This window comes from Coenobita brevimanus, chromosome 94 (genome assembly GCF_032717465.1).
Source record: "Coenobita brevimanus isolate Jiangsu-jjx chromosome 94, ASM3271746v2, whole genome shotgun sequence".
In the NCBI taxonomy this organism is placed as follows: Eukaryota; Metazoa; Arthropoda; class Malacostraca; order Decapoda; family Coenobitidae; genus Coenobita; species Coenobita brevimanus.
This window is the reverse complement of record NC_137047.1, coordinates 12,024,188-12,046,701: the sequence shown is the minus strand read 5'-3', so window position 1 is coordinate 12,046,701 and position 22,514 is coordinate 12,024,188. Positions and strand designations below refer to the sequence as shown.

The window sequence follows — 22,514 nt, the reverse complement described above, 5'->3', positions numbered from 1 at the left end:
GAGAGAGAGAGAGGGAGAGAGATACTGGAAGCAGGCTGGAAATAAAATGTCAAAGAAGTCATCGCACTGACAAGGCGACGTAAATAATGACGATCGATAAAGTGGAAAAATATTTAAAAACGTAATCATTGGGTAAGAATAAAAAAAAAAGTAATTTCGGAAGCTTTAGGTAAATAAGAGCAAAGACTAACGTGGAATGAAAGGCCAGGAAAATAAATCATGTTCTAAAGTATTAAAATACTGACAAAGGGTAACGACGACTGACTGAACAGGTGGGAGGGACGCAGGGAGGAAGGGAGGAACGGAGGGAGGTGAATAAATGACATCAGGGTGGACTGAAAAAGTAAGGCGTGTGAACAGCCAGCTTCCCATTATTCAACTGAGTCTTCATTATTCATTCTACTCTCCCTCTTCCTCTTGAATTTCTTCCAGTATTTAATGGACTCTCCCTCTTCATCCCATTTTCTTCCACTGTTCATTTTACTTCCATCCATACTCCTGATTTTCTTACAGTATTTACTTGTATTTTACCTCCCTCTTCATCTCCATTTCCGTCCATTATTCATTTTACTCACTCTCCTCTTCATTTTCTCTCCTAGCCCAAGTTTTGTTCGCCTGTATTCATTTTCTTCTTGATTATCCGTTTTACTTTCCCTCTTCTCCATTTTATCACATTATTCATTTTACTGTTAAGCCATTTTACCCCATTTCAAGTGCCTCCTATGCTGACTACAAATTTTCCTTTATTCATTTTACTCTTCAATATTCGTTTTACTCAACATATTCCTCTGTTTTCTCTTTGTGAATATTGTCGTCCATGATTCATTTTACGCCTCACTGCTCATGTATACCTTTCCTCTTCTCTCTCTCTCAAGCTAATTATAATCGTCTGGATGGTGCAAGAATAAAATATAGAGGTCGCCATTGCGCTGAGTTAGCATTATTAAGCGAAGAGCCTGACTAGAATGGTGAACCTCTCATTGGGTACAGGGGCCAGGAGTGAGGGACTGGGAGGGAGTGCGAGTTGGGAGGGAGAGAGGGGGTGGGATGATGGAAGGTGTGGGGGAGTTGAGGGAGGGAGTGGAGAAGTGCTAGGGAGTGTAATTAGGAAAGACTGGGAGTGGAGGGAGTGCGAGTGAACGGAAGGGAGTGTGAGACTTACTTGGAGGAGGGAGAGTTAGCTGGAGTGAGTGGGTAGTGAGAAGGAGTTATGGAGAAAATGAAAGTAATGTAAGTGGGAAATAGTAAGATAGTGAGGAGAGGGGAAAGGAGTCAAAGGGTAAAGGAGAAGGAAAGGGAGGGAGTGGAGGAGTGAACGGGAAGGAAGATGTAAGGGAGTAGAATGGAGTCGGAGGATTGAGAGGGAGCTGGAGTGAAAAAGTAGGGGGAGGAGGAAGTAAGTCATTGAATGGGAAGGAGTGGGGGAGTGAATGAGGGGGAACGGAAGAGTCGGGGAGTAAGATTACAGAGGAGTAGAGGAAGGAAGGATGAGTAAGAGAGGAGGGGAGGGAGGGAAACATAACAGACGCGTATTTTTAATGAGTCCAGCCTTGACCTTAAATACATGACTGATACACCCCCCACCTTCTCTCCGTGTGTGTGTGTGTGTGTGTGTGTGTGTGTGTGTGTGTGTGTGTGTGTACGGTATATATCTATATTTATCTATCAATCTGGAGAGAGAGAGAGAGAGAGAGAGTTTTTATCTGTTCAACCGTATCTGTACCCGTTTGTCGGTCTTGCAGTCTCAGTTTAGCAAATGCATAACGAAACACATCAAGAGCAGATGATGAAAGAACTTGTGAAAAGGTGAAAGAAAATTTTTGTAGAGAGAAGTTAAGGTAAAAGAATAAAATAAACGTGAAGCAAGCAAGGATGATGAGAGAAGCTAGAAAAGTGAAAAAGAGAGAAAAAAAAAAAATACTGAGCAGGATGAAAGAAAGGGATAAAAGAAACAAGAAAAGAACATCTAAGACTGCCGAGAAGTGAAAGATTAAGAAGTAAAATAAATAATGACATGAAAAAATTACAGGATAAAGAACTTACAAGGAGAGTACGAGAAAACGGAAGTGATGGATGAAACGAAAAAAAATGAAAAGACGTGAAGAAATGAAGCGGTGAATGAAACAATAAAAGATAAGGAAAAGGAAATCAGAAAAGAATTGAAAGAAAAAAAAGAAAGATTAAAAATGAAAGCAATAAAAATGAGGGAAAATAGAGAAGTGAAAGATGAAGAGGTGAAAGAAATGATCGGTGAATGAACAGAAATAATGAAAGGGTTTAGAGAATTTAAAGAGGGTGTAAGGAACAGAAAAGTAAGAAAAGAGAAATAAAGGTGGAATATGAAGTAAACGAATAAAAAAAAAGGCAAGATGAAATAGTGTACACAAAAGACATGGAAAGGAAATGGAAAGAGAGCAGAAAGTACGGTATATAAAAAGTAAGATTGCAAGAAATGGAAGAAATTGAATACCGGGTAGAGAAAGTGAGATATAAAGTTGTATGAATGACTGTGAAAGTAAGAATAAGGCACAGAAAGTAAATGAACAGGATAAAAATAAAGAAAGGAAATCTCGTGAAAAGGTTAGGAACACAAAGGAAACTCAGGATAAAGTGAAAAAAGAAAACAGAGAAACGGAAATAAAAAGAAGAGATGACGACAACTTTTAGGTATGAAAGATCGAATTATGATGAAACATATAAGGAATTAAAGTGACCAAAACTCAGATGAGAATAAATGTTAATGTGACTAGAAGAAAAAGAGGAAGAGTCAAAGAATGGGATGTCACAAAATTCAGCATGTTGCTGGTATTGTTGATCAACCCCAGTCTGTCTGGCTGAGCAGACCTTTTAACCGTAAGCAAGCAACCGCCCCTACAGGGCCGTCCCTGCAGTGAACCGATGTTCTCTCGCGGCTGACAGCGCCTCTCCACAGCGTGGCGAGGGAAAAAGTATGGTCTGGTTTATAACGAGTGTTTGTGAAAAAGAGAACGTATAAGTAAAGTGGAACAAAGTTGTGTGGTATCAAGTGGTGATGGCAGAGTATAAAGTGGAAGACAAATTATACATTTGAGAAGAGAAAGTATTAAGTGGAAAACAGGGTATAAAATGGAAGACATACAGTATAAACTGGAAGAGATTCAGAGCAGAGGATGATACGGAAATGAAGATGGGAGAAACAAATTAGTGCAAAAAGTACGGAAAGAAATAAAGAAGTGCTGGACAAGTAACGATGTATAAGTAGAGAAATACATAATAAAAATAAGTGAGATATAAGGGTAGAAAATAAATAAACGAGAAACAAGGAAAAAAAATAAACGAGTTAGGAAGCAATGTGAAGATTAAATAGAGAAATAAGGATAAACAATAACAGGTAAAATCTATAGGGGATAAAAATAATTTAAAACAAAAATAAAGGCGTAAAGAAATATAATGATTTACGAAATTAGGGTAGAAAATAAATGTGAAAAAATACAGGTAAAAATAAATGTGAAGAAATAAAGGTAAGAAATGAATAACGGGATAAATAATGCAAACAGAATCACTGAGAAAAATATGAATAAAGACTTAAGATAAAAAGTGTAAATAGTAAACAAATCTATAAATAAAAATAACTAGGAAATAAAAATAGCTAAGGAGAAGAAGCGGGCGGTAAGAAATGACGAATAAATGGAGAAATAAAGAATAATTGAAGGGCAGGCGGGAAGCCTTGGATAAATGACGGGGTGGAGTGAAAAAAGTAAAGGTTTGTGAATAATTGAATGGGGCCCGCGGCAGTGTGTGTGTGTGTGTGTGTGTGTGTGTGTGTGTGTGTGTGTGTGTGTGTGTTTTAGGGGCACATATTTCTGTGTGCGTGTGTTGCTGCTTACTATAATTTGTGCGTGTTTCTCTGTGTACGTTGCTGTGAGCGTGATGTGTACCTGTGCGTTTGTGTCCATATGTGCATAAGATTGCTGTGTGAATGTGCTTTTTGTGAGTGTACTGTGTGTGTTGGTTTTTGTACTTTTATAAACGTGTTCGTCTGTATGCGTGTACATCTGTGTGCGTGTGCTTGGATTTGTGTATGCTTTTGTGAGGGTACTTACGTGTGCATGCGAGTGTGTGTGTGCGTGCTTGGTAATGTGCGTGCTCTTCCTAAATTTTACGACTAGCCTGTAAGTGTTCACAATCAGACAGACACTGATAAGGACACACACAGACACACACACACACACACACACACACAGTTATATTGCATACATTTCTCTCTCTCTCTCTCTCTCTCTCTCTCTCTCTCTCTCATGCACTTATTTTGCTCCCACACACGAATGCAGTCACATGCAATCACACACGCACCTGACAAAACATACACGCACACGCAAGAGCTCACCAGGGTTGAAGTTTACATTACTCACAAATTCACAGATACGTACACAGACACAAGCCTATACTCACAGACGCTCACAAATTGACTAACGCACACAGACACATGCAAAAATCCCCCAATCGATACACAAAAACACAGTAGGTTATAAAGAGGGACAGGTGTTTACAGTCATGCTCATAAACACATGAGCATAAATACATAATTGCAAACACACACACACACACACACACACACACACACACACACACACACACACACACACACACACACACACACACACACACACACACGCACACACACGCGCGCGCACACACACACACACACACACACACACACACACACACACACACACGCATGCATTCCTCAGCGTACACTCATGTACACATAATGGGGATGGAGACTGTCTGACTTCCATACAGAGAAGAACAATGACGAATGGCCTCTCTCTCTCTCTCTCCGCGGTCATACACCACACCCCATCATTACCACCACCATCATCATAATCATCATCATCATTATCATCATCATACCGTATTACGATTGATATATAAGAAAAAAAAAAGCTAACTAACGTCCAGCTATTAGTACTAAATATAATCACGTAAAGACAGCAAAAATAAGCTTTAAAATGACGTCATGGCAAGGAGGGAGAGAGAGAAGTAATTTGTAACCTGGTGTAAGAAGCGGTTACGGGCCATTTGGGGATAATGAAGGTGATGAGAGAATAACTGATGGGAGAGATAATAACTGATGGGAGCTCACTGGCAGAGAGTACTAAGTCATTTTACACCGTGACGCCTCTAAACTTATATTCTTGCTCTTACAGGCGATTTTATTTACATTCGGGAAGTATTCTCTCTCTCTCTCTCTAATATTTACTGGAGAGTTCCATACAGCCTTCATTAATCCCTCTGCTTGGGCACTCTCCTTATCAAAGTAAAATGTCTGACTGTAGCAAGAAAAAAATAAAAAGTGATAATACATCGATGTGGATAGTGTGATAATTATGGAAAACGTGAATACATAGGTTTTTCTAAGAGCCGTAGACCAGTGGGTAATGACATTTAGGCTGGCTGTTAGGTAGTGATAATGATGATGTAAAAGCAATAATAATAATAATAATAGTAGTAGTAGTAGTAGTAGTTAGTAGTAGTAGTAGTTGTGGTAGTGAGTCTGCCACCAACATCATCTTATCTCGCACTTAAAGCATGAGTGAGAAGGTCGAGAAACAACAATTGGAAAGTACAAAAGCAGAACCATAAACCCTGCCCTGTGAAGTGTGTCCTACATCGATTTACTCATCATTCAAGACCATCTCCGAGGCCCAACGATCCACACACAGAAATGCTCTTTATAATGTCTGTGGGGTAAATAAAAGTCCGTCAATTGCAAAGTTAAAATGGATGGTGAATCTCTTTGGAAGTGCATCTCTACACATTCTGCATCCATTGATTTCTGTCATGCATCTGCTCTATTCATCCGTACCCATATCTAGCCTATTCATATATTTATACCACTGTCCATCTACCCTCTTTTCGGCCTTCCACTTCGCCTTCTACCCTTAAGCTCATTCAAAGACACCCTTTTCACCACTCTTTTTATATCCACTCCACTCTCTGTCACCATACCATCAAAGTACTCTCTTGTCCCCTTTCATCTTTAGAGTTCCTTTCTCCACATATTCCAAGGGTTCTCTACAATTTCTATCCTTTTAGAGGTAAGGACCTTTATTTTCTTAGAGGTAATGTTTCGCCCACTTCAGGGCTTCTTCAGACACTATGAAGAAGCCATGAAGTGTGCGAAAAGTTACATATTAAAAAAATAAAAGCCCTTTTTCTCTAAATTGTGTTTTAAGCAACCACTTTGTTAAGCGTAGTAGCCCTACTAATATTTCATGTCCTGCAACCAGGCGGTGGCTCAATCGGTAGAGAGGTGGCCTGCAGTCCTAACGGACCCAGGTTCGAATCCCGGCTGGGGCAGGGAACAGTTTAAGGATTTGAATTTCATTAAATCAGGCTTTACTGATCTACCAGAAGTCCCGCCGACATGTCGTAAAAATACCCCCGCTAATACCAATACACCAGTCCTGTATGAGACATCCCTAGCATGTATTCAATATGGACGGTGGGTGTTAGCGCCGAAGTGGTGACATGTAGAGGTGTATGGTATGTAGGAGGACTGCTGGGCCTTGATAGCAGGCTGTGAAGCCTATGCCCAGAGTCGGACACATAAAAAAAAAAAAAAAAAAAAATACCATCCGAACACACAGTCCTCTACCCTTTTATTTTTAGACTTTATTTTCCGAAGAATCTCTTCATTTAAATTACACTATCCTACAAAACAACCCACACATACTCCGTAACAGCCGCATTTCTACTTCTTTAACTCTTCTTAATACTCAAGCCATTCCAAAGTCTGTCACCCTTATGCTAATGCAGGCACTAACACACCTTCAACGCAGTCCTCTTCCAGCCTTTGTACTCAGGCTTCTAAGCGCTATCAGGGCCTTTATAGCACCAACCACTTTACTTCCCTGGCCCACTCTACTCCCCACTGACTTTACACAATTACTTATTTTCTTTCACTGCGTCTAAGTACTTAAACTCTACTGCCACTTCCAGTCTCTCTCCACTCACCAACATTTTATGTTGTGAGTTCCTTTCTCTGAAGGCAGCCATTTATTTTCCTCTTATCTGCATTTGCTTTTATACTACGTCACTCACACACTTTTGCAAAACTCAGAAACATTCTACAAAGAGTGTGCACTGTTAGCAGGCAACACAGCATTATCTGCATAAATCAGATTTGAAATACTCCACTTCTCAGTATTCATCCACAGCTCATATTGTACCGGGGATAATGAAAGGATACCGCATTCGTGTTATACTGAATCACTCTTTCAAAACATCCACCCACTGATACATGCTTCACCACCATCATAAAAACTCAACAGCAGGAATTTACGTTTACCAAATAAGCAGCACCTTCCATAATCCTTCTCCTAGTTCACTTTATCTCTTGCTTTTTCTAAAATGATAAATAAATGCCTTAAGTCTATTCATGCCAGGAAACAGGTAATCAGAGGTGAACAACAATGGGATCCATTAACCAGTCTCTTCCACCCCCCCCCCCTTTCCTCCCGTGTATGGCCCTGGATGTCACCCAGGAGGGGACAAGCTGGACTTTATGACCCTGTGTGTGTGTGTGTGTGTGTGTGTGTGTGTGTGTGTGTTTCATTCTCTTCAACAACCCCCTGTTATCATGTCATTTTCTTCGTTCGCTTAAACTCAGCCATCAGCCGTTTAAAAAAAAAAAAAAAAAAAAAAAAAAAAAAAAATAAATAACGGCAAAACTCTGAGGAAAACATTTACTTTTTTTTTACTGGGGGCCGTACTATCCTTTAGATGAAACTCCCCATATTTTTCCCTCTACTTCCTCCAACTTGTGTCGCTTTCATTTTCTTCCTGTTTCTTCCCTTCCTTTGCTGTTCATTTTTCACCTGACTGAACATACTTGACCTCTTGTTCACTGCCTCCCAGTCACTTACCTGCAAAAGAAAATAACACTATAATTCGTACAAAAATAAAATTAGTTACGGAAATTCACAATCCAAATGAGAATCCCTAACTCAGATCCTCCTCTTCATGTGAAAGGACAAATCTGTTCTAGTGATAAACAAGTGGGGAGGTCTCGTCACATACTGAATAAAACTGTGAAACTTCCTTTAATAATAATGAATAACAGTCCAACGAAAATAAGACCTCCCCAGACAAGGACAACAGAGAATTAAGATAAAAAGGTGAAGAAGAAATATCTATGTCCTAAAATCAAGAAAATGTATAGCTATAAACCAGAAACGCAGACAACACACAATTCCATCGGTCTGTGATAAATCTTTCTCAAAATATCTCGTGTTAGATTGGCAGGAACTGAAACCGAATAAATTAAACGTTGCAACAGATCTCCTAAAATTAAGAAAAAAACAATCTTTCCTAAAATTAAGAAAACACACCTGATAAAATAAATCGATACACAATTTCATCCGCTCGTGTGAAACCTTCTCCCAAAATATCCCGTATTGTAGGCTGCCGGGAACTGAACCCTGACCTATGATGTGACAGGCGGGGATCCAGGTAAGCCGTCGACTCTCACAATACCCCCAACTTTCTCACAATCTTTTTAAGCCCGGGTGGTCCAGTGGGAAGCGCTCTGGACTGTCATCGTGTAGGCCAGAGTTCAGCTCCTGGTTGGCGTTGGCTGATATTTGTTACACTTAAGTGATCTGTGGGTTTTCTCTGATGGTTTAACCCCTTCACTGCGTTGACGATTTTTATGTATATTATTCTTAACTGCTGCCATATATTATTCCTACATATATTTTAATTATAGCTGCCATACGACTTTGTTCAGTAGAGCATCCTGGTGGTCAAGGGGTTAATAAAGGCTGCGTCAATCCTTTCCAGCTTGAAGAGTCTCCCGTAAACTGAATAATATCGTTTGGGAATAGCAAAAATGAAAGAAAAGTCATCATGGTGAAGGAGTTAAAGTTAGCGTTGGTCGATGGGAAAACTCCCTGGGCAGTCATCGTGTAGGCCACAAGTTCAGTTTTGGGGAAACTGCTCACTGTTATATTTGACCTTCTGTGATTTGTGGGTTATCTGAGATCGTTTATATCAGGTTTTTGATGTGGATACGAACTGAATTTTCTTTATGATGATGTTCTTTCTTTATATTTCATTTACCGACAGCCGATTTTGCTCAGCTTAGGATGTTTCGTACTGTGAAGGGGTAAGTGGAGGCTGTATCTAACCCTTTTACTACAAGCAGACACTCCTTAACTGAACAGAATAGTCCTCCGGCAGCAGAAATGAAAGATATCCTAATACTGAAGGACTCATAAACTTCCTTACCTGTGGGATAGGTGGTGTATATCTAGAACATTTATTATACTTATGCCGGTTGGTCTGTGTTCATATTTTACAGATTTTTATCCAGCAGCTGCGGCGTCCGTTCTATTTATAACGGCGCTATTTCCCCTCTGAATAACTGTGCTGTCTGTCTGTCCCTTACAAAACTGTGGACCCTTTCCTGTACTATGACTGAGCTTCCCTCCATGTATAATGTAACTGTGCTTCCGTAGGTGTGTTATAACTGCTGTCTACCCCCCCTACATATCAGTGTGTCACAAAACAGCGATGTCTTTTCTTTATCAGTACCATAATCCCTTTTTTGGTATTTGTAACTGTACCTTCCTCCTTGCTTTATAACTATTCTGTCCTTTACATTATATCAGCGCTGTCTTTAGGTCTGTACTCTGCTATATATATACCTTAACTGTATCTTTTTCTTATAGGATAGGTACCCCATATAATAACCTAGATGTCTGTGCTCTGTATGAATATACTATAATGTATGTCGTCGTTATAACTGTTGTGCAGTCGGTTCTACTTATCAGCCCATGCCTTATATGTCTGACATCTGTCCTACATTCATACACTACCTTTCCTATATAAATACACTTTGTCACATTTACCTACACTTTCTGTACTCTGTGCTACCTGCTGTTCGCCCTCCATCTATGTATGACCTGTATAACTGTGCTTTGTCTTATATCGTACGGCAAATAGTGTCTGCCCTATAATTCCTACCACCTGTCCTAGAAAACTACACTTTGTCCTTTTTCCTAACTACCGTCCACCCGTAATATAACTAGTACTACTTGTCCTACCTAACTACACGTTGTCCTGTGTGCTAACTAATAACTGCCCTCAATATAACTCCTGCCACTTGTCCTACATAACTACACGTTGTCCTATATCCTAACTACTGGCTGCCCTCAATGCAACTCCTATCACCTGTCCTGCATAACTACACTTTCTGTCCTATATTCTAACTACCGTCCCTCATCAACATAACTGCGTCCATTGACCGTGATGAGTGTAGGTCAACCAGCCAGAGAAAATGATTCCCGTGACGACACCACGACCACATAATACGACCCCCCAGCACGCCATCGCCACGACCTCCTCCCCTTACTTTATTTCCTGTTACTTGGGGTTTTCCTCCTTATGCTACTTTTCTGTCACTTTTTTTTTTTTTTTGGGGGGGGGGCTGATTTTTGTGATGTTTAGTTCCGGTTTGTGTGTCCTGTTTGTGCTCGCGGCATTTACTCTTTCTTTTTTCACAAACGGTGATTGAAAAATGCCAGCGATGTGTGTGTGTGTGTGTGTGTGTGTGTGTGTGTGTGTTTGAGAGAGAGAGAGAGAGAGAGAGAGAGAGAGAAGAGAAGAGAAGAGAGCAAGGAAAAAAGATAGAAAAGAGAGTAAATAAGTAGTACTAAAAAGGCCAACCATCCCCCATCCCTCATGCTGCTCTACAACCAGCTCGCCCACTAGGTTAATTGCTGCAGAGTTCATCACCTCCACCCCGACATTACCACTCCCCACCCCCCTGTACCCCCTCACCCCTTCACCTCCCTCCCTTCCACATCCTCCATTTACCCCCTACCCTGCCTCCTGTCCCCGTACTTCCTCCCTCTTTCTCCTTTCCCCTATTGCGCTCACTTCATCCCTCGTCTCATCCCCCCCCCCCCATTCTGCAGGGTATGAGAGAGAGAGAATAAAGAAGCCACCCACCCACCCATGCTCTTGTTCTTGAGCCACTAATTGCTAGAGTTCATCACCTCCACCCCTCCATTACCTCACTCATACCCCACCCCTCTCCCATTGAGCCCCTCCCCCGCCCCTCTGCCGCCTCTCTTTATTCTTTTCCTCCTTCCCCTTGTCTTGTCTTTCTCATCTCGACTCTCATTTCCTGCCCTTCCTTTTCTTCTTTCCTCCTACCTCTCTCCCTCCTCTTCCCCCTCCCATTACCCCCTTCTTTCCCCCTCCCCATTCCCTAGCCCCTTGACCCATACCTCTTTATTTCTTACCCTTTCTTGTCTTTTTCCTTCCAACCCCTTGTCCGTTTCTCGTACTCTAACCTCTTTTCCTCCCTGCCCTCTTTTCCTTTATTTCTCCCTTTTTTATCTCCTTCCCACCCACCCCCCCTACCCAAACATTTTCCTCCTTCCCACTGTCTCGCTGATGGGTGTGTGCAACCCCTCTGTTTCAAAACTTCTCCCCTATCCTGAGTAACATTCTGTGGAGATGAAATAAGACCTCATCGTAGTGCTGTTAACCCCACTTGCCCTTGCCATTCATGCCCTTCCCTTACCACCACCACCACCACCACCACAGCAACAACAACCACTGTCGTCGTCATCATCATCATCATCTTCATCATCTTCATCATCATCATCATACTGTTTTTGAACGCACGTAACGACCCCCCCTACCCCCACCCACTCCTGCCCAACATCTCACGAAGGAGGGAGAAAGGTATGAGGGAAGAGAGAAGAAATAGTAGGGTAGTGGAGCGAGAAAAGACGAGGAGAGGGTCAGAAAGGGAAAGTGTGGAAGAAGGAGGATAGGAAAGGACGAGGAGAGCAAGATGGGTAAGGGAGAGGGGAAAAGGTGAGGGTGGCAAAAGAAAGTGAGGAGAAGGGGAGGTTAAGGAAGAGGTGAAAATGAAGGAGGGAGACGAAGAAAGTGGGAGGGGAGGAGGAGAAGAAGGCTGCGGGAAGAGGGTAAGGGAAGGAGAGAGGAGCTGAGGATGAATAAGGGAGGAGAGGAGACGTCTAGAAGTGGCATGGAGGACTTAAAAATGGACGGAGGTGGGAAGGGGTGTCCAGAAGAGGATATGAGAGAGAGAGAGAGAGAGAGTTATTTACACACCATCATCATTACACACCAGCTTCACACGATCACCACTGCATTTATCACATTACAAACACAAACTTACACGCTAACTAACCCTAGAGCTTCTTTCAACATCCAGTTCCTAGTCTTACCCACTCCCGCAACCATCACCACATACTGCACTTCCATTATCCGCCACCGCACTGCTATTAGCACCTTCACATAATACAACCCTCCATAATCTTACAATCACCACTCACCCCACCACCCTTACTCTCAACACACACACACACACACACACATACACACACACACACACACACACACAACCACTTCCTCCCAACCCCCTCTCCTCACACCTCTGCCCTACACTCCGCCGCCAAACACAATTAACCTGCACTCATAATTAATATTTTCGCAAGCCGCCAGACAGATAATTTGCCAATCAGTCTCTCTTTCATCCTGTCCATCAGTATTTTACCCGACTCACCCTATATTTAACTCGGGAATGAATAATTGCTTTGCCGAACTGCACTTGTTTATTGCAACTTTGGGAAATAAACACTGGAGAGATGTAGTTTGTGTGGGGGAGAAGGAGGAGGGATGTGTGTGTGTGTGTGTGTGTGTGTGTGTGTGTGTGTGTGTGTGTGTGTGTGTGTGTGTATCCAGTTATGCGTGCGTCCTTGCGTTTGTGCGAGCGTGTGTGTGATTCACTAATTACAGTAAAACTATTAGTCGCAGAAAAAATCTGATTGTAACTTTGGAAAGCTCGCGTGTTTCCGCATCAAGTGATATGCGGTGTAGAGCACGACTTTGGCATGACTGAAATTTTGTGCTGCTGGAAAGTGTGGAAGGTTTGTCGCAACTTTTTCCTGCGCGCAACATATAATACGGTATGCTCTAAATATTGTAAGGTTAAATACGTGATAACAGGATAGCTATTTGGTTCGAAGATAGGAGGTAATGGTAGTTTGAAGGCTGAAATCAACGGTCTCAATGAAGAATAACAAAAAAGTAAGCACGAAATATTTTTACATACTTTGAGTCTTGCGACACAGGTAAAATTGCTGACTAATGAATTCGCTCAAAATTGGGTGTAGGAAAAATTCCATTCTGAGCGGCTTTTGAAAATGTTCTTGATATCAGAAGCGACGATTGATATCTTGTATTCTGTATTCTATTACAATAAAGAATTATTTTGGCACAGGAGAAAAGAAATTGTTATTTTAGACAGATACGGTTCATTTGACGAGACTTTTAAAGCGACCGTAGTGGAATGCAGTAAACACTATGTATCGGCCTGTCATGTTAATTTCAAGAAATGTGTTAAAAAAATACTAAACCGTAAAAACATGTTTGTCTTGGCTGCCTGGCTTTCTGTCACCATATTTATATCAATTGCTTGACGTCGGTTCTTGCTGACGAGTGGCCTCTAAGAAAACTTCTCCAGTTATAACCATCCCTACTAAGTAAAGACAGATCCTTCCCCCCCCCAAAAAAAAAAAAAAAAAAAAAACGAAAAAGCACACCAACAAAACTGTGATGAAAGTGATTCCAAATCCCAGGTAAAAACGGAAATTAAATATTTCCTGGTCATCATTAAAAGTTAAGCTTGTTTACAGATCGCTGTCGGAAAAATTATGACGAGATGATTTTTGTAACTTCTAATAGTGTCGTAATTTCGTCGAGATTAATTTGCAGTGAAATATGAAGGCTGGACGGTAATTGGTTTTTAAAGTTATCATACATACGAGAGGTTGAGTTAATTTAGGTCAGGTAAGGTTTAGTTGTAGTAGAGACATTGTTTAAGTAATCACATTTAACATAAGTTAGAATAATTTAGATTGTGCTAAAGATAGACTGACAATACGAGCAAAAATAGTTGCGGTAGAAGATAGTTTAATTAGATTGTCACATTGAGATAAGCCGGAATTGCATAAGATAGGTTTATCGATGGCAAAGCAGCTGAGGTTACATTAGGTGAAATAAATTATGACCAGACAGATCAAGTTAGGCCATTCAGTCCGAAGGTTCTGTCCTAAGCTGAACAAAATCATCCGGAGCTGAAACAAAATTAAAATTACATCATCAGCGTCAGTGGGTTAAAACAAGCAGTATATTAAAGTGAAAGTAAATTGGACGATATAAAAGAAACACAAACTTTCACATCGAGTAGACTCTTCTGGGTTAATTTCGAGCCTTTGAACACGAAGTAAAATGATTTCCAGTTGAAAAAGACTTTACATTTTTAGTCAGCATGTCATACGAACTAAATGAGGTCTGTGTTTAATGAAAAAGTTAACACAGCGCCAATTATCGCACAAATGAAACAGTTTATGATATGAAGTTACACGTACAACTGAACTACTACATATTTATTTAGTCGTCTGCGTGGTGATCAAATATTCAACACGAGAACAAAACCGCCGCTGTGGAGTTTCAGTTTCCCCTTAAATGCGAGAAAGTGACAAAACCAGTCGAGAAATCAGAAGTTAATCTAGTACCGCCAATTTTGTACAAAAAACATGGATATCAGTATAAATACATGGTGTAAACTAGGTAAGATTAGGTCAGACGATGTCATCCCTCATGTATTTATTGTCCACACTGCCCCCTCCCCCCGGCCCTCCCCTACCCTGTGTTGCCCCTCCCTTACTCTCTGCTCCCTCACCACCCCTTTCACTATTCTCACTCCCTACTTCCCCCTCCCCCCAATCCTCACTCCCTTCCTCCTCAGTCAGGCAGAGGGTAGTGGTTAGAAATGCATGAGAGAGAGAGAGAGAGAGAGAGAGAGAGAGAGAGAGAGAGAGAGAGAGAGAGAGAGAGAGAGAGGGAGGGGGGCAGAAGCATCGCTAAATTTGCTCCTCGTTGGTGGCTGCTTATCGCCGGACACCAGAGAGATAGTCGCTGAAAATGAGAAACAGTTGCCACATTATCGCTACACCTCAATATGAAGACTTTAGCAATTAAAAAAAAAAAGTTCGGCAGTAAATCCAACGGCATTGTCACCACCACCACCACCATCATCATCATCATCATCATCATCATCATCATCATCATCATCTATCCTACAACAAATTAGTAGTGCTAGCAACATCGTCATCATCATAAGCTTCTGTCCTACAAAAATTAATAGCTAGATCTAATAGCATCGTCGTCCTCGTCCTCGTTATAACCCTATTCCCCATCCAAACGACAACGCCTAACTTACATCATCCCATCCCATATATCATTAAAAAAGAAAAAAAATAACCAGGTAACAAAACACGTATAAAATCCCAAAATTGCCAAACTCTCCCCCTCTATGGCGTCTTGTTAGTGGCCTTGGTGAGGAACGAGCTAATGGGGCTGTTGGTGCGGTTAACGAGGGGTGTGCAGGTTCATTAGGAGTGGCGTTAATTGTCCCAGGGTTCTTAATGATGCCTGGGGGCTAATAGGGATGTAATTGTGTCGTGTGGGAGGGGATTGTGTGTGTGTGTGTGTGTGTGTGTGTGTGTGTGTGTGTATAATTCATCGGGTCGGTCAGGATCACTTGATGGTCGTGATCGTCAGGTTTTACCCTCCCGGAAGGGAGCTGAGAACTCATATAGTCCGATCTAAGGGCAAGACTGTGACCTTCACACACGCACACACCTGTCCCTATGCTCAAAGGGGACAGTAACCACTTACTTCGTCAGTGAAACTTTTCGCAACCTGATCGAGGCGCGAACTCCCGTCTACCAGATGGCAAGCGAGAACGTTACCACTGAGCCAGCGAGCGGTGTGTGTGTGTGTGTGTGAGAGAGAGAGAGAGAGAGGGGGGAGGGCTGTGGTGCTGGCTGTGATAACGTTAATTTTAGCTGTGACAGTTTTTTATGGTGCTAATCGTGGTAGTTGTGGTAGTTTTATAGCGGTGATCAGAGTTAGTGGTGGTAGGGGAAGCTGTGGCAGTAGTGGTAGGTGGGATAGGGTAGTGGTTCAGCTGACCCTCTCTCTTGTTAGTGATTAGACGAGGTAGTGTTGGTAGTGACAGTGGTGGTAATGTTTGTAGCTGTAGTTAAGTAGTTGGCATGATAGTTGATACTGATATTGTTGGTGTCCATAGCTACCAGGTATTTGTCACGGTAGTTGGAATGGTACTGTTGGTAGTCGAAGATAGCTAGGTGCGGTGTTAGTGGTGGTAATGGTAGTTGTAGTTGCAATAATGTTTGAAGTCGTACCTAAGTAGTCGCTGTTTTGGAGGTGTTTACAGTGCTGTTGCTGTTGCTCTTAGTCGGAGTTAGATAGATAGTTGTTGCACTCGTAATAATATTGGTAATGCTGGTGGGCGAGACTAGGTTAAGGAGTTATGAAGTTGGTGGTAGTGGTGGTTGGTAGTCGAGGTAATAGTGATAGCTGGAAGTTCTAGTACGTGGCATGAGGCAGGGGGAGGGTGGGGGTGGTGATGCAGGGGGAGGAGGTAAGGCAGGGAAGAGGGGAGGGGAACCAGGGGACAGGAAGGGAGAGGCACAGAGGGGAGGGAAGTGGAGTGAAAAGGAGATGAGGAAGGTGGGAGACAACGAAGAGGGAGTGTTTGTGGTGAGATGGGGATGAATGGAAGGAAAATTTTTAAGGAAAGAAGGGCTAAGGCACGGGAGAAAGGGCGGGCAGAGGGAGAGGGGAGAGAGGAGGAGAAATGAGGAAGGAGTGAAGCTGGGGGAACGGGAAGGATGAGATAAGGGGAGAGATAGGGAAAGGATAGATGAAAAAGGGGAGACGGTTGAGGCAGGGGAGGGATGTGGCAGGTGAGAGGCAGGGGGAGGGGTGGGGCGGGGGGAGACTGGAGTCAGGACGGGTTTCAAAGAGGCTGAAATGGTGTCAGGGAGAGCTAGGGGAGGAAGGGGGCCAGAGAGAGAGAGGGAGGGGGGGGCGGAGGAGAAAATGGAGATTGTAAGGTAGGTGGGTAATAACAAGAGAAGAAAACGAGACGAGAGATGATGAGAAAAGTAGAGAGCTGAGGAAGATGATGTGACTGTAGAAGAGAAGGCAGGGGAAGTGGAGAGAGGTTCGAGAAGACACGAGACGCGAGGAAGATAGTAAGAAGAAAGAAATGAAAGAGAGAGAGAGAGAGAGAGAGAGAGAGAGAGAGGTGATGTAGGGAAACTACGGGGAAAGGGGAAAAAGCTAAGGCTGCGGGATAGGTGTGTGTGTGTGTGTGTGTGTGTGTGTGTGTGTGTGTGTGTGTGAGAGAGAGAGAGAGAGAGAGAGAGAGAGAGAGAGAGAGAGAGAGAGAGGTGATGTAGGGAAACTACAGGGAAAGGGGAAAAAGCTAAGGCTGCGGGATAGGTGTGTGTGTGTGTGTGTGTGTGTGTGTGTGTGTGTGTGTGTGTGTGTGTGTGTGAGAGAGAGAGAGAGAGAGAGAGAGAGAGAGAGAGAGAGAGAGAGCAGGTGTTGGCTAAGGTAAAGAAATGGGAAGGAACGAAGCGAAGAAAGCCGGGAGAGGCAGGTTGTTGAAGAGAGAGAGAGACTTACGATGAAAGTGAGAAAAGAAAAGATAGAGGTATTTGAAAACGAAGAGAGGGAATCTGAGAGTGAGTGGGAGGAGAGAGGGGTGAGGCAGGGAGAGGGAGAGAAGCTGGGAGATAGACAGGGAGAGTAGGCGGAAGTAAGAGGTAGAGAAAGTGAGGCGCGAAGAGAGGAAGGTCAAGAGAGAAAGATGGAGATGAGGAGAGAGGGGAAGGTAAAGAATGAGGTGGAGGCAGGGAGAGGGGTGGAGGTAGAATGAGACGTGGAGGTAGGGAGAGAGGCGGAGGTAGGGTGAGACGTGAAGGTAGAGAGAGAGATGGAAGTAGGGAGAGTGAGAATGAAGGAGGGAGATTATGAGGGGAGGCAAGGAGAAAGGAAGTGAGAGAGAGAGGGCATCAGGGAGAGAGGTGGAGGATGGAAGTCAGTGGCAAAGGAAGCAGACAGAAGGGAAGATAGAGTGGAGAGAGAGAGAGGGGGGGGGGAGAAGGTGGGAGCAGGGATTGGGAGGAAGGGAGAAAGCGGGAGCAGGGATAGAGAGGGAGGGAGAAGGCAGGGGCAGGGATAGAAAGGGAGCAAAGCCTGGGAGAGTTCGTGGGCACGGAATGGAAGGGAGGCTGGGAGATTAAGAGACGGCAGTGGGAGAAAAGGGATGAGACAGGAGTGGAGTGAGAGAAGGGAGAGAGAGGGATTGACAGGGGAGTGGGTGAGAGAGAGAGGGGAAAGAGAGGACATAGGTGGGAGGGACTGATAAAGAGGAAAGTGGGTGGAAGAGATTGAGAGATAGGAAATAGGTGGGAGGGATTGAGAATGAGAGAAAGAGAGAGGGGGGGGGGTAGAGGGAGCAGTGAGAGTGTAATACTGAACAAAGGAACTCCAACACTCACACGGTGTAAGGACAGTATTGACTTCTGTCCTGCTCCTCTCCCTCCCCCCATCCCTCCTACCTCTCTCTCTCTCTCTCTCCCCCCCCCCTCGCCCTTCCTCCCTACCTCCTCCTTCCCTCTCATCTCTCTCTCCCACCCATTTCCTTCTCCCTCTTTCTTTTCTCCTTCCTACATTCAGCCTCCAGTCCTGCTCCTCTCCCTGCTCCCTTCCCCTCTCTTCCTCACTGTCCCTCTTCGTTTCTCCCTCTCTTCTCCTTCCCTCTCATTTCTCTCACTTCCATTTCCCCATCCCACTTCCTTTCCTTCTCCCTTTACTACTCTGTTCCTTCGGTCCCTCTCCCCCTTTCTCTGTATCTCTTCCTTCTCCTCACCCTTCTATTCCTTTTCTCTCTCGGCCCTCCTCCCAACCTCCTCCTTCCCTCTCTCTTCTCTCCCTCCCAGTGCATTCTCCCTCTTTCTTGTCTCGTTACCTTTGCTTTTCTCTTTTCCTTACTCTCTTCATGCCCTTCCCCTGTACATCTTCCACCTCCCCAACTCTTCCCTCCCTCCCATCCCGCTCTTGGCCTTCCTGCCTACCTTATTCCCTCCCTCACTTTTCTCTCCCTTCCACTGTATTTCCAGTCGTTCCTTCCTTGTCCACCTCTTTATTTATAGTTATCTCTTCCTTCTTAATATATCTTTCCTCTCCTTCCTTCCTCCTTTCCTCTCTCCTTCTCTCCTCCCTCCCTTTCCCTCGTTTTCCCCTCTACCTTTCCTCAATTTTTCCCGTCCTTTTCTCACTCCTGTCTTGTTATGGTACTTTTCCCTTATTATCTTTCCCCTCCTTCCCACTTTTCCCTCTCTACCTCCTCACCTTTGCCTGGTACGTCCCTCCTCCCCACCTCTTCTCCCTCCCTCCTTCTCCTCCATGTTACTAACCCTCTCCCCTCCCTCCTTCCTTCCTTCCTGCTCGTTCCTTCACTCTCCTGCCCCAGTCTTTTTCCCTACCGGTATCTTTTTTCGTTACCTTTTCTTTCCCTCTCTTTTTTCATTTCTTCCTCTCTGCTGCCTACTCCTCATTTCCTTCTCCTTCCTTCCTTCCCTTACCTTTCTCCCTATCTTTTCTCTTCCTGTTTCTCTTTCCCTTATTTCTCCTTTTCTCTGCCGCCCACTCCTCCTCCCTCCCTCCTGATCACTCCCTTTCCACTCTTCCTCGTCGAACTTGACTCTCTCTCTCTCTCTCTCTCTTTTCTACCGTGACTTCATCCTTCTGTCCTTCCTCCTAGACTATAGGTGATCCCACTTTCATCCCGATCTCCCAGCCCACACCCTCTCCCTCCCCCCATCATCGGCTCCCTCTCACTCGTTGCTTTCCTCATCCTCATTCTCCTCCTTCCGTCTCTATTGCCTTATTCCCTTCATCCCTCCTTCGTCTCTACTCATCTCCCCTCCCATTCATTTCTGTTCTCTTACAGCCATCTGGTCTCCTCCCTTCCCTCTTTTCCTTCTCTCTCTCTCTCTCTCTCTCCCCTTCCACCATCCCAGCTCCCCTGCTGGCTCTCATCTCAGCTCAAATTACTTCCTTCCCGACTAACCACTCTTATGGCTTTAATTCCTGCCTCACCCTACCTTACCCTGCCTCACCCTTCATTAATCTGCTGTAGCCGTTACCCTGCTGTCTAACCCTGCCTCATCCTTCCTCCCCCTTTCTCATAGTCTCATTGCCTTAATCTGTTTTAATCTGCCTTCCCCTGTCTAACCCTGCCTTACCCCGTCCCCACTCCGCCTCACTCTGCTATACCGTACCTCTCCCCTCTTCCTTCTACCTTACCATTTTTTACTCTGTCTAACCATACCTTACCCTGCTTCCCATATGCCATCCTCTCTCTCTCTCTCTCTCTCTCTCTCACACACACACACACACACACACACACACACACACACACACACACACACACACACACACACATATCCAATCCTGCCTAACTTTGCCTAACTTCCTCCCCTCTTGTGCTACGGCTAAGTGCTCTTTTCCTGTCTCTTACCCTACATGCTTCTGTCTCACTCCTCTCCATGCACCCCTGCCTCACCCCAACCCTCACTGCCTATCTCTACCGTCCTTGCTTCACCCCAGCCCTCCATGTCTCATCCCTGCCTAACAATCTTAAACCCCCTCACACCCCTTACCTTTTAACACTCACAGATCTTCCTCACCCTGCCTGTAGGGACTGCCTCACCCCGCCTCTAACCTGCCTCACTCTGCTTCAACCTGCCTCAGCCTGCCTCACTCTGCTTCAGCCTGCCTCACTCTGCTTCAGCCTGCCTCACCCTGCTTCTAACCTGCCTCACCCTGCTTCTAACTTACCTCATTCTACCTTTAGCCTCTCTCACTTTGCCTCACACTACCCCTGCCTCGCGTCTATCTTATCCTGCCTCGCTGCTGCTTCAGCCAAACTGCCTGGGATGTGGGGCGCTAACTTTACTCCCAGGTTAGGTAGGGTTGTAAGTAAATAAATAAAGGGAATAGGAGGAGGAGGAGGAGGAAGGGAAGGGAAGGGAAGAGAAGAGAGAGAGAGAGAGAGAGAGAGAGAGAGAGAGAGAGAGAGAGAGAGAGAGAGAGAGAGAAGAAGGAAAGAGGATGAGCAGAATAGAGAGGGGGGGGGGGAGAAAGGGCATGCATAGACAGGAAGGAAAAACAAAAACGTGTCCTGGCTGTTTATCGCAGTCACTCGTCACGAAAGCCCTTCAGTAGATTAACGTTAACCCCCTTCCAGTTATGTGGCTCTCAGTATAGTGTGTGTGTGTGTGTGTGTGTGTGTGTGTGTGTGTGTGTGTGTGTGTGTGTGTGTGTGTGTGTTTCAGAAACGTGTTGGTATACCTGTTACGATGCGCAGCCGTGAACTTGGAATGATGAGCGTATGGATATAGACTACGAGGGTATGGGATGTAGACTTTGGCGCTTTGATGATGATGGCTTATTTTGTAAAGCACCTGTTGATGGTTCTTTTATGTTTGTGTTATCATCATATATGTGAATCCTTCCCACCCAATATGTTAGCGAGACGCAAGGCCAGGTTACTAATGATGGTGATGGTGATAATAGTGATGATGGTGGTGGTGACTGGTAGTTTTGCACTTTTTTTACTTTTGCCAATATAAATATACGGTACTATCAAAGATCTAACATTTGTTTCTCTCTTTTTCAGGACTAATCTACAAGTGCCAGTTTGAGGCGAAGTGAGTACCGTATTGTTCTTATCATTTTGTATTTTTCTTCAGTAGCCGTAGACGTTTTTGTGATATTTTTCGATAGTAGCTGTAGTCGTTTCTGTGACCCCAGGCTAATACGGACGTGAACCCGGTGGACTGTAGGCTGAAATGGCCCTCTTCCTGCAGTCAAACATCTTCCTTTCAGGGGTGAGGGGGGGAACTGAGAGACGACTGAGTACTATGTAACATGGTATCAGGCAGACGCTGTACAAATAGCCTAGTAAAGTCGTCTGCTTGTGTACTGAACCGAAGCACCAGCCATGAGGACATCGATTGGAATCCCTTAAAGGTGACTAAAGGGATTCCGATCGTGTAATGTCACCAGGCCTAAGCCAGTCACCTAACCTTAAATGTTCTGGACTATGAGTATTCAGCTTAGGGTCTCTTCAGGCGCAAGGAGTACCGTAATTTGAGACTGGATGTTAAATATTGCATGCGGTATATGTAACTTCAGTCGGAGAAGAGTATGCGGTAAAACTTCCGGAATTGTACTGTAAGATGGTATTCTCGGTTATTTTCCCATAAAACTCAAAAGTAATACGCGTAAACTTTTGTGAGCGAAAAAGTTAGCTACCATAAAAACTTTGGGACAGATCAAGTCGGTCCCTCTGGGCTTGTAAGGGCGACCAGTGTATTACCATTTTTTTTTTTTCTTGGCCACTACAGGATATTACTATGCATCAGTTCTTCCGTCGACTTATCTTTCGTTGCCCCATCAGGACTGTAGGATCCCGAAGCTTGGCATTTTAGTGCAAATATCATAATGGTGAGGGCGACCAGTCCTTAACCAATTGT

General features: G+C 44.0%; 1 long non-coding RNA gene across 1 annotated transcript in view; it reads left to right on the top strand.

Moving 5' to 3' along the window:
- The window catches only part of LOC145412923 (uncharacterized), a 106,870-nt gene extending 85,184 nt beyond the window's left edge, over nucleotides 1-21,686 (top strand). Inside the window, exon 3 of the long non-coding RNA XR_013899647.1 lies at nucleotides 21,656-21,686. This is a non-coding gene — a long non-coding RNA (uncharacterized LOC145412923). The remainder of the gene's footprint in view (nucleotides 1-21,655) is intronic.
- Nucleotides 21,687-22,514: the final 828 nt, after the last annotated feature.